The sequence below is a fragment of the Triticum urartu genome, chromosome 7A, assembly GCF_056163025.1.
Source record: "Triticum urartu cultivar PI428250 chromosome 7A, HENAU_Tu73, whole genome shotgun sequence".
In the NCBI taxonomy this organism is placed as follows: Eukaryota; Viridiplantae; Streptophyta; class Magnoliopsida; order Poales; family Poaceae; genus Triticum; species Triticum urartu.
The window spans coordinates 339,195,737-339,214,151 of record NC_141879.1 but is presented as its reverse complement, the minus strand read 5'-3'; positions in this window follow the sequence as shown (position 1 = coordinate 339,214,151).

Here is an 18,415-nt window from a genome sequence, read left to right as displayed (position 1 = left end):
CAAAATTTGCATATGGGGAGTTTCCGAAATTGTTGTATGTTGATTCCGGCCTCATTTAAACTTGCTTTGATGTGTTGTTCTTGTATGCACCATATCTTGCCATGAGTAGCATCATATAGCCTTATCATGCATCATACTTGGTTGAACACCTTGTCATGTTTTGTGTTGTGTGTTTACCATGTTGTTAGCTTCTTTCCGGTTGTGCTCCTTCTCCATAGTTCCTGTTTCGTTGTGATTGTGAGGATTCGTTCGACTATGTGGGATCGTCTTCTTCATGGACACGTTCTTCTTCCTAGCAGGATTTCATGCAAGATGACCATCACCTTGGATCTCACTACTATCTTTGCTTTGCTAGTTGTCTCGATGCTATCGCTACGTCGCGCTACCTACCACTTGTTTATCAAGCCTCCCAAATTGCCATGATAGCCTCTAACCTTTTCCAGCATCCTAGAAAACCATTGTTTTGCTATGTTACCGCTTTTCTCAGCCCCTCTAATAGCATTGCTAGTTGCAGGTGCAGTTGCAGGTTGTTCCATGTTGGGACATGGATATCATGGGATAGCAAAATATCTCTTATTTAATTAATGCATCTATATACTTGGTAAAGTGTCGAAGGCTCGGACTTTTTCCAGGTGTTTTGTTCCACTCTTGCTGCCTTAGTTTCCATCATGCCGGTGTTATGTTCCTTGATTTTGCATCCCTAACACGATGAGGCTTTATGGGCCCCTCTTGACAGTTCGCTTTGAATAAAACTCTTCCAGCAAGGCCCAACATTGGTTTTACCATTTGCCAAATAACAACTAAAACTTGCATAGGGACTTTCCGGACCCCAAGGACTCAATCAACCCCCCGGGCCAGTGCTCCTCATGAGTGCTGGTCCAAACTAGAGCACCTTGCGGCGCCCCTTGGCAACTTGGGTCTCAGCCAATCGTAAGCTTCGCTCATCCGGTCATGGCCTGAGACGAGATACACACGGCTACTATCAGGGTGTTGGCATGCCGGGAGGTCTTGCTGGACTTGTTTTACCATTGTCGAAATGTCTTGTGCACTGGGATTCCGAGTCTGATCGAAGGGTCCCGCGATGGAGGATTGTCTTCGTGGATCGTGAGCTTGTCATGTGTAGGACCGAAAGTATGTCTAGAGGGGGGTGATTAGACTACTTAACCAAATAAAAATCTAGCCTTTTCCCAATTTTAGTTCTTGGCAGATTTTAGCAACTTTGAACAAGTCAAGCAATCTTGACACAATTCAAGCAAGCATGCAAAGAGTATATGAGCAGCAGAAAGTAAAGCATGTAACTTGCAAGAATGTAAAGGGAAGGGTTTGGAGGATTCAAACGCAATTGGAGACACAGATGTTTTTGTCGTGGTTCCGATAGGTGGTGCTATCGTACATCCACGTTGATGGAGACTTCAACCCACGAAGGGTAACGGTTGCGCGAGTCAACGGAGGGCTCCACTCATGAAGGGTCCACGAAGAAGCAACCTTATCTATCCCACCATGCCATCGCCCAGGAAGGACTTGCCTCACTAGTGATAGATCTTCACGAAGTAGGCGATCTCCTTGCCCTTACAAACTCCTTGGTTCAACTTCACAATATTGTCGGAGGCTCCCAAGTGACACCTAGCCAATCTAGGAGACACCACTCTCCAAGAAGTAACAAATGGTGTGTTGATGATGAACTCCTTGCTCTTGTGCTTCAAATGATAGTCTCCCCAACACTCAACTCTCTCTCAGGATATGGATTTGGTGGAAAGAAGGTTTGAGTGAAAAGCAACTTGGGGAATGCTAGAGATCAAGATTCATATGGTAGGAATGGAATATCTTGGTCTCAACACAAGCGTAGGTGGTTCTCTCTCAGAAAATATAGGTTGGAAGTGTAGGTTTGTTCTGATGGCTCTCTCCATGAATGAAGAGGAGGTGGAGGGGTATATATAGCCTCCACACAAAATCTAACTGTTACATAACTTCCCAAACTCGGTGGGACCGAATGGTTAAACTTGGTCTGACCGATTTAGCAAAGCTAGTGACCGTTAGGGTTTTCGATGGGACTAACATGCAACTCGGTAGGACCAATATGATTAGGGTTAGGGCATAATGTAATCTTGGTGAGACCGATTACACAAACTTGGTGAGACCGATTTTGGGAATAAGCTAACCAGAGAGTTGGTCAGGTAAACTCGGTGAGACCGATCGCTCATTTCGGTGAGACCGAAACGTTACGAAGGGAAAACAGAGAGTTTACATTGCAATCTCGGTGGGACCAATCTCTCATTTCGGTGAGAATGAAATGTTACGAAGGGAAACAGAGAGATTAAAACCTCACCTCGGTGAGACCGAGATCCCTATCGGTGAGACCGATTTGCCTAGGGTTTGTGGCAGTGGCTAATACATTTGAAACTTGGTGGCGCCAGATAGAAAGAATTGGTGGGGACGAGTTTGACTTTTGGTTTAGGTCAAATGTGGATGTGAGAAAGTAGTTGAGGGTTTTGGAGCATATCACTAAGCATTTTGAGCAAGAACCTCATTAAGCAATACCTCATCCCTCCTTGATAGTATTGGCTTTTCCTATAGACTCAATGTGATCTTGGATCACTAAAATAAAAAATGTAGAGTCTTGAGCTTTGAGCTTGAGCCAATCCTTTGTCCTTAGCATTTTGAGGGGTCCACTTTTCTCATCCATGCCATGCCAATCATTGAGCTTTCCTGAGATATTAATCTTGAAACAGCATTAGCTCAATGAGCTATATGTTGTTAGGAATTACCAAAACCACCTAGGGATAGTTGCACTTTTAATCTCCCCCTTTTTGGTAATTGATGACAACATATAGATCAAAGCTTTGACAAATGATAATAAGAGTGAAAAACATTGTCGCTTTGAGAAGTATGTGAAAAGCAAGAGCTCCCCCTAAATTTGTGCATAGTTTAAGATTTGCTTTGGACTCCAAATGCACAATGAGTTAGGATCATGGGTTACTCTTCCATGTCACATACATCTTGGTGGAGCGCTCAAAATGATAATAATTAAAATACATGCACTCATCACCAAGCAAAGTGAATGATCACATAAAAGGATAATGTCATCCAACAAGCATTAAGGTAGCATATGATCAAACACATGATCATCCAAGCAAGCACAAAGTATAAAGTATCTCAACCAAGCAAATAAACAAAGTTTAACCACCAAACAAAAAGAGAGAATAAAAAGCAACGCTCTCTCCCGAAGCCTATGATCTATACATTTTCTCCCACTTTGGCAACAAGTTACTAAAAAGTTCATAAAAAATGCATAGTGCTAAATCAACACTCAGGCTTGGTCTTCAGGTGGTGGTGTAGACAAAACTCCAAGAACGAAGGCACCAGTCGATGTAGATGGAGCTGTTGGAGTAGGTGCTGGTGCTGGTGGCACTGAAGCTGTAGCTGGTACAGATGAAGTAGCTCTGGTGTCTGGAATAGGCACTAAAGTAGACCTCTGACCTCTGGGCACTCTAGCAAAAGCATCAGTGGTTGTCTTGCCCTTCTTCTCCTCCACTTCATCCTGAAGTTTCCCAATGACTGACTGGATCTCAGTGACCTTCACATCTAGGTCATAGAACTTCTGCTCCACGATCCTCTCCAAGCTCTCCTGGTTTTGAGTCAGGGTGGCCAGTCCCTTCTCAGTCCTCAAAGTGGAGTCAATCAAGCAGCCAAGCTGATCTTGCTTGCTCTTCAGAAGATACTGAGATGCTTCTTCAGTAGTTGGCATCCTTGCAGCCTTTTCAGCCATAGCCTTCTCCTTCTTGGCTGATGCGTGCACAGAAGATGGTTCATTTTCATCCATCACCACAGTGTTGTCCTCAAATTCTAGGTAGATGGGCAGGTGCTCATTGTCCAGCAAACATGTCCCAGTGCCCATCTTGGAGTTAATCAGCTCCTGGATCTGTGGGGCATACCCACAACTCCTCTTATGATCTGGAGCTGACCTCTTTATGGTTTCCGCAATTAGGCTCATGACTTTGGATCAGACTCTCTCGGTAGCCTTAGACCAGAGTCCTTCCTGACTTTCATCTTCTCTGCAACTGGATGAGCATCATTGTGGTCTGGAATTTTTGGCTTCAACTTCCTCAAGACAACAGAATCATCTTCTTCTTCCATTGCAGCTTCAGCCATTGGGGCCTTGTTCTTCTCTGCTGCTGGGATGTTCCTGGTGCTCCTCTTGGGTGCAGTTTTTGGTTTTGGAGCAGCTGGCTTAGAAGTCTCTTTGGGCTTAGATGAAGCAGCCCCTAATCTTATGGCATCTCCCATAAGTTTCTGAGCTTTAGGTCCTAGTGCAGCATCCTCTTCCTCTTCCTCTTCTTCAGAGTCTTTCATGATTGAAGATCTCCCAAGCACTCTGGTTGTGGTCTTCTTGACCCTTTCATTTCTTTTCTTTTCTGCCAAAACCTGCTCTTTGGGTGCAGATCCCAAAGTCTCTTGAGTAGATGTTCTGGCTTTAGACATTGGAGCTCTCTTGGCAGGAACCTTTTGCTTCATCCCTGGCTTAGTGGCAGCAGCTGTGCCATATTCCTTTTTGAGCACTTTCCTCTTTGAGGTGGTTTCTTCTTCCTCAGCCACATAGTCCTCATCCTCCGACTCTGAGGTTCTTTTCTTGCTGGCCCTTGTGGCAGCCTTTGGCAGATTGCTGGGTGTGCTCCTGCTTCCATCATCTGAGCTGCTAGAGGGACTAGTGCCCTCACTCAAGTGAACCTGTTTCTCTGACTTGTTCTGACTGTCACTCTGATCTGACATGATGCAAACACTGACAGCAGACCCTGTGAATAGATTATAGATGAGGTAGAGTGGATGAGCATCACAAAGTGCAGAGGTTTTTGCAAAAAGAATGAATTAAAAACTTAGTTTTAGTTTTCCACAGAAAGCATTTCGGATCTACCGATTTGTAAACTCGGTGATACCGAAGCAGCTTTTGGAACCTAAACTAGTGAACTCGATCAGACTGAGTCACCGTTCGGTGGCACCGAGACTACTAGGGTTTCACAAAGTGCTGAACTTGGTCACACCGATTTGCAATTCTCGGTCAGACCGAGAATCACATGTGCAATGGCCTGAGCCAAATCGGTGGAACCGATTTCATCAACTCGATCAGTCCAAGATGGTTTTGGTAGAAACCTAACCCTAAATTTTGAATTCACGACTAAACTACGGAGTGTTTTCGATGGATAGAATGATCTCAATCATGGAAAGATACATGGCAAAGCAATGTGCTGGGGAATCAGAGTTAGAACAGCACAAAGTTCAAGTTCATACCCTAGTTCGGCGATGAACTTGCTACGGCGGCAACGGCGGAGACGATGCCGTTGACGGTGGCGGAGACCAGTGATAGTAGGCAGGTGGCGACGAGGAGGATGATCCGGAGACCCAGGGAGGCAGAGCAGGCTAAGCGTGGGCAAGGAAGTTCGGAAAGTTTTCAAAAATTTGAGCCGCGGATATATATAGCCTGACCCTGTCGGTGTGACCGAGTGGAACAACTCGGTGGCACTGAGATTCATAACTACAAGCAGTTACTGAAACTCAGTGTGACTAGAAAGTTCAAACCGGTTGCACCGAGATTGAAAACCTAGATCGACTTAGTGATCTCGGTATGACCGAAATGGATGAATCGGTCAGACCGAAACACACAAAGAAGTTTTGGATTTTTAAGTCTATGACGAATCAGGGACTTCGAGTGCTCCTCACACAGAGTGGTTCGAATCTGACTTGATCAAACTTTGTGATGCAGGATGAATAGAGTTTGGGACAAGAAAAGCATAGATAGATAGAGAAGGTTCTTAGGCATTCTTGTCCATCCACCTGGCAAGAGAAAAGGAGACCAACCAATCAAAACAACAAGTGGATGTCCTTGAATGAGTAAATTATGCAACCAACATGCTCACACAATAAAATGACAAATGAAATATGTGGCAAAGCATGCACAAACAACTCTAGCATCTATCAAGCAATTGGCGATGACTAGGTCATCTATATATGAGTATATTGACTTACGAGTCAAATGAGAACATTTGATCATAGGTCATACTCATCGTTTTAAGCACAAGTGGGGTTGCCACTTTTACATAAAGCGTTGTTGTGTTCATACCATTAGAGTTGCTTTAACTCAATTGTTAGAGCAAAGCTCCCCCTAGATGTGAGATCCCCCCTGAGGGAGTCCTGGATTAGGGGGTGTCCGGATGGCCGGACTATACCTTCAGCCGGACTCCTGGACTATGAAGATACAAGATTGAAGACTTCGTCCCCTGTCCGGAAGGGGACTTTCCTTGGCGTGGAAGGCAAGCTTGGCGATACGGATATGTAGATCTCCTACCATTGTAACCGACTCTATGTAAACCTAACCCTACCCGGTGTCTATATAAACCGGAGGGATTTAGTCCGTAGGACAACATACACATCGACAATCATACCATAGGCTAGCTTCTAGGGTTTAGCCTCCTTGATCTCATGGTAGATCTACTCTTGTACTACCCATATCATCAATACTAATCAAGCAGGACGTAGGGTTTTACCTCCATCGAGAGGGCCCGAACCTGGGTAAAACTTCGTGTCCCTTGCCTCCTGTTACCATCCGGCCTAGACGCACAGTTCGGGACCCCCTACCCGAGATCCACCAGTTTTGACACCGACATTGGTGCTTTCATTGAGAGTTCCTCTGTGTCGTTGCCATCAGGCTCGATGGCTTCTACGATCATCGATAGCGATGCAGTCCAGGGTGAGACTTTCCTCCACGGACAGATCTTCATCTTCGGCGGCTTCGCACTGCGGGCCAATTCGCTTGGCCGTCTGGAGCAGATCGAAAGCTACGCCCTTGGCCGTCAGGTCAGATTTGGAAGTTTAAACTACACGGATGACATCCGCGGGGACTTCATCTTTGACGGATTCGAGCCACTGCCGAGCACACCGCACTGTCACGACGAGCATGATCTAGCTCTGCCACTGAACAGTGCCCTGGAGGCCGCACCCGCATCGGCTCCGACCCCTAATTCGGAGCAAACTGCGCCGATCGAGGATGAGCGGTTGGACGCCACCTCGGGGGCTATGACCCCAACGACGATTGAGCTGAACACCAGCCCCGTACTCTGCGAGACTCGTGGCTCCAAGGAGCCGGACTCCTCTCCGGACTCCGAACCCTCCGCGCCCCTACCGATCGAATCCGATTGGGCGCCGATCATGGAGTTCACTGCCGCGGACATCTTTCAGCACTCGCCTTTCGGCGATATCCTGAAGTCACTGAAGTCTCTCTATTTATCAGGAGAGCCCTGGCCGGACTACGGTCAGCAAGATTGGGGTACGGACGATGAAGAAATTCAAATCCCACCCACCACCCACTTTGTAGCCACTGTCGACGACTTAACCGACATGCTCGACTTCGACTCCGAAGACATCGACGGTATGGACGCCGATGAAGGAGATGATGAAGAACCAGCGCCTACTAGGCCCTGGAAAGCCACCTCATCGTATGACATATACATGGTCGACACCCCAAAAGAGGGAGATTGCGATGGAACAACGGAGGATGACCCCTCCAAGAAACAGCCTAAGCGCCGGCGTCAGCGGCGCCGCTCAAAATCCCGCCAAAACAAACACGGTGATTCCAGCACGGGAGATAATAATACTCCGGAAAGCGCCGAAGAAAACCCCCTCCAGCAAGATTTAGCATAGGAGGATGGAGAAACCAGCCCTCATGAGAGAGCGGCAGACAAAGAGGTCGAGGACGATAATTATATGCCTCCCTCCGAAGACGAGGCAAGCCTCGACGACGACGAATTCGTCGTGCCAGAGGATCCCATCGAGCAAAAGTGTTTTCAACGAAGGCTTATGTCCATGGCAAGAAGCCTCAAGAAAAAATAGCAACAGCTTAGAGCTGATCAAGATTTGCTAGTCAACAGATGGACTGAAGTCCTTGCGGTCGAAGAGCATAAACTCGAACGCCCCTCCAAGAGCTACCCAAAGCGTAGGTTGCTACCGCGATTAGAGGAGGAAGCACTTGATGCGGCCGACCGGCCACCTCGTGGTCGCGACAGAGAGGCCTCTTGGCCCTCCACTCAAGCCGCACCTCGTACCAAGGCACGGGAATATGCACCGGACTTACGAGACATGTTGGAGGACAAGGCAAGGCAAAAAAGATCGATCTACAGATTGCGTGGGCGCCCCACGGCTCGAGACGGTAACCGTCTCGCCGGCCACAAATTCGGCGGGGCCGAACACAGTAGACAAGGCTCACTTGAGCTACGTCACGATATAGCCCAGTACAGAGGCACCGCACACCCACTCTGCTTTACAGACGGAATAATGGATCATCAAATCCCCGAGGGTTTCAAACCCGTAAACATCGAATCATATGATGGCACAACAGATCCTGCGGTATGGATCGAGGATTATCTCCTTCCTATCCACATGGCCCGCGGCGATGATTTCCATGCGATCAAATACCTCCCACTCAAGCTTAAAGGACCAGCTCGGCATTGGCTTAACAGCTTGCCAACAGGATCAATCAGATGTTGGGAGGACCTGGAAGCCGCATTCCTCAACAATTTCCAGGTATGTGCGACCCCTAGACGCCGATGACCTAAGTCATGTAATTCAGCAGCCAGAGGAATCGGCCAGGCAATTCTGGACATGGTTCCTAACAAAGAAAATTCAAATAGTCGATTGTCCAGACACTGAGGCCTTAGCAGCCTTCAAGCACAATATCCATGGCAAGTGGCTGGCCCGGCACCTTGGACAGGAAAAGCCGAAAACTATAGCAGCACTCACGACACTTATGACCCACTTTTGCGCGGGAGAAGACAGCTGGCTTGCTCGTAGCAACTATATGACCAAGAACCCTGGTAATTCGGACTCCAGGGACAGTAGCGGCAGGTCGCGTCGCAACAAGCAGAAGCGCCGCATTAATGGTGACAATGCTGAGGATACGGTAGTTAATGCCGGATTCAGAGGCTCTAAATCCAGTCAGCGGAAAAAGCCATTCAAAAGGAATCCTAGGGGCCCGTCCAGTTTGGACCGAATACTCGACCGCTCGTGCCAGATACATGGCACCCCCGAAAAGCTAGCCAATCACACCAACAGGGATTGCTGGGTGTTCAAGCAGGCAGGCAAGTTAAACGCCGAAAATGAAGACAAAGGGCTGCATAATGATCACGACGAGGAGCCCCGGCCGCCGAACAACAGTGGACAGAAGGGTTTTCCCCCACAAGTGCGGACGGTGAACATGATATACGCAACCCACGTCCCCAAAAGGGAGCAAAAGCGCGCGGTAAGGGACGTATACGCGGTAGAGCCAGTCGCCCCAAAGTTCAACCCATGGTCCTCCTGCCCTATCACCTTTAATCGAAGGGACCACCCCACTAGCATCCGTCATGGCGGATTCGCCGCATTGGTTCTAGACCCAATTATTGACGGATTTCATCTCACTAGAGTCCTTATGGATGGCGACAGCAGTCTGAACCTGCTTTACCAGGATACAGTGCGGAAAATGGGCATAGATCCCTCGAGGATTAAGCCCACCAAAACGACCTTTAAAGGCGTAATACCACGTGTAGAGGCCAACAGTACAGGCTTAGTCACACTTGAAGTGGTCTTCGGATCCCCGGGTAATTTCCGAAGCGAGGAGTTAATCTTCGACATAGTCCTGTTTCGCAGTGGTTATCACGCACTGGTCGGGCGAACCGCATTCGCTAAGTTCAATGAGGCACCGCACTACGCATACCTTAAGCCCAAGATACCAGGCCCTCGAGGAGTAATTACGGTCAATGGAAACACCGAACGCTCCCTCCGAACGGAGGAGCACACGGTGGCCCTTGCAGCGGAAGTACAAAGCAGCCTCTCCAGGCAGTTCTCTAGTCCGGCCACTAAACGACCGGACACCGTCAAGCACGCCTGGAGTAACCTACAACAAGACCGCCTGGCACGATCTGAGCAGGCGTAGCAATGCAGCCCTAACCCCAACCCTCGCAAAAAGGCGACGCTATTACTTCGCGTACATAATGACGCCCTAGAGATACCATGGGTACCGGGGGAGGGGCACCATCAGGGCACGCCCAAAAATATGGCTTAAACCGTACTAGGGGCTGCCGATTTTTTTATTTCTCTTACTTTCAGGACTCCATCCTTCGGAAGACCTGTTTGGCAGTTCAATTGCCGCACAAATGATGCAAGAACCAGGGAAGCAGACAAGCCATGCCGCAGTACGGAACTCTCACGTGGTCTCTATCACGAGCAGTATACCTGCTTCGCATACTATTCTGTAGCTTGCCCCTGGAACGGACATGTTAATTCGTCCAACCTTCCACTTATCGCATTTTTGTATAGTTCTGCTTTGATCGGAGCCCTTTTTAATAAACAATGCATAACTTTCGCCTATTTTTGCATTTCCTTTTTTCTTTATATATGTTCCTTAACGACATGTAGCACCCGTACACGTTGGTACAGCCAAAATACGCCAGGGGCTTTAGTACCCCTCAATATGGTGTGATAAGTCCGAACACTTTAACAAGTGCGGCACCCCGAACTTATAGCATTATATGCATCAGCTCCGAATCATGTCTTGGGTCAATAGTTGGGTTTGCCCGGCTCCTATGTTTTGGTGCCTTACATTACGCTATATCGGCTAAGGTAGCACTAGGAGAACCACTACGAGTGTGCCCCAGTTGAGCTGGGCCGAGCACCTCAGTGGAGAAAGCTAAAACTGACTATCATGATGAAGCGAGAGCTGGTCGCTGTTCGAGAGGTTTTTTCGACTCCCTAAAGACTTATGCCGCTTAGGGCGAGGAGCCGGCTCTGTCCGGCCAAGGCGTGGATAGCGCCCCGAACTCGGTCTCCCGAATACCAGGGGCTTCGCCGAAATTTAAAATTATAGAATTCTATGGCTAAGTGAGAGTGTTCACGCATTATAGTCTGATTGCCTTGTTCGTTGGGCTGAGCGCCTCCCTCGAAGGACCCAAACATGGGAAAAAGAGCGCTCAGGTTTATCCCCGAACACCCCAGCACTAGCGGCACGGGGGCAGAAGCTGATGACTCGCCATCTTGCAGAATCGATAAACAGCCACACAGAAGGTAATATTTTAAATTCCAACAGCATTGCTTAGCGCATGTAAACAAGTTTTCAGCGCACAGGACAAAACGAGCAAGTTTCACTCAAAAATTACATCCCTAGAACATTCATCCGCCACAAGGCGGGCACCCTTCAGAACATCCTTATAGTAATTCTCGGGCTTGCGGTGCTCTTTCCCCGGCGGTGGCCCGTCCTTCACCAGCTTCTCAGCATCCAGCTTGCCCCAGTGCACCTTAGCACGGGCAAGGGCCCTACGGGCACCTTCAATGCAGACGGAGTGCTTGATGACTTCAAGCCTTGGACAGGCCTCCACCAACCGCCGCACCAGCCCGAAATAGCTCCCAGGCAGAGCCCCTCCAGGCCACAGCCGAACAATGAGGCCCTTCATGGCCTGTTCGGCCACCTTGTGTAGCTCGACCAGTTGCTTCAGCTGGTTGCTCAGGGGCACGGGGTGTCCGGACTCAGCGTACTGAGAACAGAACACCTTCTCCGTCGAGCTGCCCTCCTCGGCTCGTTAGAATGCGGCGGCATCGGATACACTCCGGGGAAGATCTGCGAACGCTCCTGGAAAGCTCCGGATTCGGGTAAGTAACAAGTAACTCACGTTTATGTGTTTGCTTTGCATAAAGAATGCCTTACCCGCCGCTATCTTCTTCACCTCATCCAACTCCTGGAGGGTCTTCTGGGATTCGGCCTTGGAAGACTTGGCATTTTCGACAGCCACAGCGAGCTCGGACGCTTGCATCTTCGAGTCAAGCTCCAAACTCTCATGTTTTTCCATGAGAGCCTGGAGCTCTTTCCGCACCTTGCCAACTTCGGCCTCATACTTCTCCCGCTCGGTGCGCTCCAAGGCCGCCCTCTTCTCGGGCTCGACCAGCGCTTGCTTAAGGGTCGCCACTTCAGACGTGGCCCCTACAATAGCCACGATAATCCTATCATTCTTTGCAATTGCACCTTTATATATATATATATATATATTTTACAAGTTATTTCTTACCTTCATTGTCCTCGAGCTGCTTCTTGGCATGTTCGAGCTGTTGCTCGAACCGCTCGAGGTTCTGCTTTAGCGTGTCCACTTCCGCAGTCAGTGCGGCGGACGCAAGCAGGGAAGCCTGCATATGCATATTGACTCATTTTTGTTAGACTCCTGGGAATTCTATTTGATCCTCTATTCGGCTTTTCTTCCCGAACGCCAAATAGAGCATCAGGGGCTACTGTCTATGCGGTACTATTATTTACACATTCTTTACTTACCTCAAAGCCTGTCAAAAGGCCAGTACAAGCTTCAGTCAGTCCGCTCTTGGCGGACTGAACCTTCTGGACCACCGCACTCATAATAGCGCGGTGCTCCTCGTCGATGGAGGTGCCTTGGAGCGCCTCCAACATATTGTCCGGCGCCTCCGGTTGGACGGGGGCCACCGGCACGGAGGACTTACTCCTCTTGGAAGGAGGTCCCCCGACGGACTCTGGAACCTCTGAAGGTTCCGGAGCGGTGTCCGGCCTAGAGCCGGACATGGAGCCCCGGGGGGTTTCATCCCCTTTACTCCTGGAGTCCGGGAGGTCGCCTTGGGGCGCCTCCAGGACCACCTCCTCCCGGCTTGGAACCTGTTGGGACAACACTTCGGTGTCGTCCGTAGGGCGGGGGGAGGAAGCCGTCGGAAGCGAGTTCACATGCGACGAGTCTAGTGAGCCGCTCGACGACGTGTCGAGCCGGTCTTTGGGTGGGCTGCATAAACATATTCAACGTAAGGGAAAGCTGTGCAATAAACGAATACTATGAGTTACTCTGGTATCCGGATACTTACGATTTTTCCAGGGGCTTGGCCCTGGGCTGCCACTCCTCTTTGCAAACGTCGGCGTCGGTGGAGCAGTCCGGAGGAAGGGTTTTCCCCTTCTTGGACCCTCCGGCCTCCCCTGAGAGGGCGGCCTTCCTTTTCTTCTCTCCCCCCGCTGGAGGGGGAGAGGTCTCTTCTTCTTCCTCCTCGTCTTCATGGGAGGAAAGCGCCTCGGAACTGTTGGATGATGGATCCGACGCCTCGTGGCGCCGGGCACTCTTTCGAGTCCCCGCGGCCTTTTTTGTGGCCTTCTTCTCCAGCACTACATAGGGTGCCGGAACCAGCAGCTTCGCCAAGCTAGCATCCGCTGGGCCTTCGGGCAAAGGAGCCGGATAGTTGATCTGTCCGGATGTCACCTGCCAATCCTGTCAAAGGTAAGGGTGTTTAGATCCCGCATGGAGTCAAACTATGACAAACTAATACCCTGTAAAAGGAAAAAAGCTTACCGCGAGAGCGTGATGCTGCACACTGAATCCGCGATCCTTGGTAGCGGATGCGGGAGCCTCGGCGCCTTTGAAAAGCACCTTCCAGGCATCTTCATACGTCGTGTCGAAGAGCCTGCTTAGAGTTTGGTGTGGCGCTGGGTCAAACTCCCACAGGTTGAAAGCCCGTTGTTGACACGGGTGGATCAGGCGGATGAGCATAACCTGGACTACGTTGACAAGTTTGAGCTTCTTGTCCGCCAGGGTTTGGATGCATGTTTGGAGTCTGGTCAGTTCTCCTTTTTTACCCCAAGATAGGCTCGTCTCCTTCCAGGAGGTGAGCCGCGTAGGGGGACCGGATCGAAAATCGGGGGGTGCGACCCATTCGGCGTCATGCGGCTCGGTGATGTAAAACTACCCCGATTGCCACCCCTTCAAGGTCTCCACAAAGGAGCCCTCGAGCCATACGACGTTGGCCATCTTGCCCACCATGGCGCCTCCGCACTCCGCCTGGCTGCCACGCACCACCTTCGGCTTGACGTTGAAAGTCTTGAGCCATAGGCCGAAATGGGGGCGGATGCGGAGGAAGGCCTCGCACACGACGATAAACGCCGAGATGTTGAGGACGAAGTTCGGGGCCAGATCGTGAAAATCCAGGCCATAGTAGAACATGAGCCCCCGAACAAATGGGTGGAGAGGGAAGCCCAGACCGCGGAGAAAATGGGGGAGGAACACCACCCTCTCATGGGGCCTAGGGGTGGGGATGAGCTGCCCCTTTTCGGGAAGCCGGTACGCGATGTCATTAGATAGGTATCCGGCTTTCCTTGGCTTTTTGATGTGTCCCTCCGTGACGGAGGAGACCATCCACTTGCCTCCCGCTCTGGACATGGCTGGAGAAGGTTGAGGTGGGGAATGCGGACTTGGGCGCTGGAGCTCGAGTGCGCAAGAATGGATAGGCGAAGGAGGAAGAAGGCCTAGGTGAAAAGGTGGATCCTTATCCCCTTATATGGGTGGACGCAACTACATGTCCCCACCAGCCTGGTAAAACTCGCTTATCTCCAAGCACCGTAATCAATGGTGTAGTTGGGTTACCCACGCCCGTATTGATGAGAATTCCGGGATAAGGGGACATGATCTCTGCTTTAACAAGACGTGCCAAGGAAACCGCCTCGCATAACATGCTGAGCTGGGATAATGAAACGACTCAGATAAAGGCTTGGCCGTGGTGTGTCATGCTACAGAATACGTCAGCAGATTAGATTGGTGTAAATATAATTCTCTCTATGGCAATATGTGGAAACTTATTTTGCAGAGCCGGACACTATCTTTGTGTTCAAAATCTTCTATGAAGTACTTGGAGGAGGAACCCGCCTTGCAATGCCGAAGACAATCTGCGTGCCGGACTCGTCGTCATTGAAGCCTGGTTCAGGGGCTACTAAGGGAGTCCTGGATTAGGGGGTGTCCGGATGGCCGGACTATACCTTCAGCCGGACTCCTGGACTATGAAGATACAAGATTGAAGACTTCGTCCCGTGTCCGGAAGGGGACTTTCCTTGGCGTGGAAGGCAAGCTTGGCGATACGGATATGTAGATCTCCTACCATTGTAACCGACTCTATGTAACCCTAACCCTACCCGGTGTCTATATAAATCGGAGGGTTTTAGTCCGTAGGACAAAATACACATCGACAATCATACCATAGGCTAGCTTCTAGGGTTTAGCCTCCTCGATCTCGTGGGAGATCTACTCTTGTACTACCCATATCATCAATATTAATCAAGCAGGATGTAGGGTTTTACCTCCATCGAGAGGGCCCGAACCTGGGTAAAACTTCGTGTCCCTTGCCTCATGTTACCATCCGGCCTAGACGCACAGTTTGGGACCCCCTACCCGAGATCCGCCGGTTTTGACACCGACACCCCCTAAGAGGGATGAACTAACCTTGGGTTTTGTCGATGATGACATCATGTAGGTGTTGAGGATGTGGATGCTCTAAGTTGATGTAGATCATTCGGAGCTATCCTTTGGAGTGAGTTGCACTTTCAATACCTACACGGGTTAGTCCCACAAGGAACAAACAAGGATATCCATAGACATAGAGTGATGCACACACAAGATGATGTCTATGAGAGCATTAGGTTACCTTGTCCCTTGTCTTACCAACAAGAGGGTTTGTGACTCCTTGAACTAGTGCAAGATGTGGAAGTTGATTGCACGTGTTCTTGCCAAAATGATAAGAGTGAAGTATGTTGGTGGAGTCACCCTAAAGAACTCTCTAGTTCTTCTTCTTTTGGATCCACACCATCTTCATGGGAATCCTCAGAGTTGTAGTTGTACTCGATGAAGTGGAACTTGATGTAGTCTTGGGAACCCACTTGACCAAGGCCTTAGGAGCTTCTTCAAATGCATCAATTTCCTCTTGAAGCTTGTCCTTTCCTTTTTGCTTGTGGTCTTGTGGTGGAAGATCATCTAGAGCTTGTGTCCCTTTGAAAGAAGTAGGATCATACTTCTCTTGTTGAGGAACAAACTTCGTCTTGGGGTATTGATCTTCTTCCCACTCTACTCCATTGGCATTGAACTTTCGTTCAAAACCAATACCTTGATTCTTCCGGTGCCTTCCTTGCTTGCGTACAATTTCCTCGAATTGCTTACTCCCGGCAAGGCTCTTGTAAACACCTTTCTCTATGATTCCCTTCAATAAGCTATTTTCTTGCTCAAGTGTAACTTGGCTAAGAGAATCATTAGTGGAATCAAGAGAACTACTAGAAGCAACAATATTGGATTTAGCATGATTATTGTTACTAGTAGAAGAAGAATCCTTCTTGTTCTTGTTACTAGACTTGACTTGAGGCATGTAAGTGGATAAGAGTAAACGCTTGGCAATGTAAGAAGAACTTTTCTTGCGAACATCATCATTGATTGCCTTTAAGATCTCATGCTCTTGCTCAAGATTGAGCTTCTCAAAACATAATTTCTCATGAGTCCTTAAAAGTTTTCGATGATCTCCTAAGATAGTTTCATGAGCTAACTTAAGAGTGTTTAGTTCTTTAGTTAGAGACTCAATCTTCTCCTTATCATTGTCATTCGTTTCATCTTGATTAGCATGATTAATTGACGTTTCATCATAGTATTCATCACTAGAGCTATCAACAAGTAAATCATCATCACCTAGCAAGTCATCTTCATCACTATTGAAATCAACATAGTCGGGGTGTGATACCTTTGGACCTTTGGCCATGAAGCATATTCCAATTCCTTCATTTGGTGAATCAAATATGTCATAGGAGTTGGTTGACACAAGTGCTAGACCGGAAACACCTTCATCTTGAGTATATTCGGAGTCGGAGTGACTGTCGGAGTCGGAGCCGGATACCCATTCACCAACATGAGCTTGATGTCTTAGTTTTGTGTAGCTCCTCGATGACTTGTCCTTCCTTTCCGAATCCTTGCTTCTCCGGGAGGGTCTTCGTTCATAACGATCATCCCTACTCCTACTCTCCCTTGATGGTGATTCTTCTCTTCTACTTCTTCTTTTGGGAGAATCTTCTCTTCTCTTGTGGGGAGCCGTACACTCATTGGAGTAGTGTCCAGGTCTTCCACAATTGTAGCAGTTTCGCTCTCGACTAAAAGATCTTTTGTCATTGTAGGACCTTGACTTGGAACTTCTCTCTTTGCTTCTACTCTTGTAGAACTAGTTGAAGTTCTTCACCATTAGGCTCAATTCTTCATTGAAGGTCTGTTTCTCACTTGATGATGTGGGAGCTTCACAAGAGGCTTTGTAAGCACCACTTGACTTGTTATGGAGCTCCTCCTTATCCTTGAGTGACATCTCATGAGCAAGAATTCTTCCAATGACTTCCATTGGCTTGAGATCTTTGTAATTTAGCATCATTTGGATCAATGTGCATACGGTATCGTATTTTCCATCCAAGGCTCTTAGGATCTTCTTGATGATGAATTTGTCGGTCATCTCTTCACTTCCTAAGCCGGCAATCTTATTCGTGATAAGAGCAAGCCTAGAGTACATTTCAGCGACACCTTCACCATCCTTCATTTTGAACTTGTCAAGATGACTTTGAAGCACATCCAACTTGGATTCCTTGACGGAGTCGGTACCTTCATGCATATCAATCAAAGTATCCCAAATTTCCTTTGCATTCTCAAGACGGCTGATTTTGTTGAATTCTTCGGGGCACAATCCGTTGAACAGGATATCACAAGCTTGAGCATTGTATTGTAGCATCTTCAACTCATCCGCGGTAGCTTCACGATTCGGTTCTCTCCCATCAAAGAATTCACCTTGCAAGCCAACACACACAATAGCCCAAACGGCGGGGTTATGTCCAAGAATATGCATTTTCATCTTATGCTTCCAACTAGCAAATTTAGTGCCATGAAAGTAAGGACCTCTATGGTGGTAATTTCCCTCGCTAGACGCCATACTCTCCTAGGTTGTGAAACCAAGGCTATGACTTCCAAAAGCTATGAAAATCAAAGAAAATGGAGACCAAATCTCTGATACCACTTGTAGGATCGAAAGTATGTCTAGAGGGGGGTGATTAGACTACTTAACCAAATAAAAATCTAGCCTTTTCCCAATTTTAGTTCTTGGCAGATTTTAGCAACTTTGGACAAGTCAAGCAATCTTAACACAATTCAACCAAGCATGCAAAGAGTATATGAGCAGCGAAAAGTAAAGCATGTAACTTGCAAGAATGTAAAGGGAAGGGTATGGAGGATTCAAACGCAATTGGAGACACGGATGTTTTTGTCGTGGTTCCGATAGGTGGTGCTATCGTACATCCACGTTGATGGAGACTTCAACCCACGAAGAGTAATAGTTGCGCGAGTCCATGGAGGGCTCCACCCACGAAGAGTCCACGAAGAAGCAACCTTGTCTATCCCACCATGGCCATCGCCCACGAAGGACTTGCCTCACTAGCGGTAGATCTTCACGAAGTAGGTGATCTCCTTGCCCTTACAAACTCCTTGGTTCAACTCCACAATCTTGTCGGAGGCTCCCAAGTGACACCTAGCCAATCTAGGAGACACCATTCTCCAAGAAGTAACAAATGGTG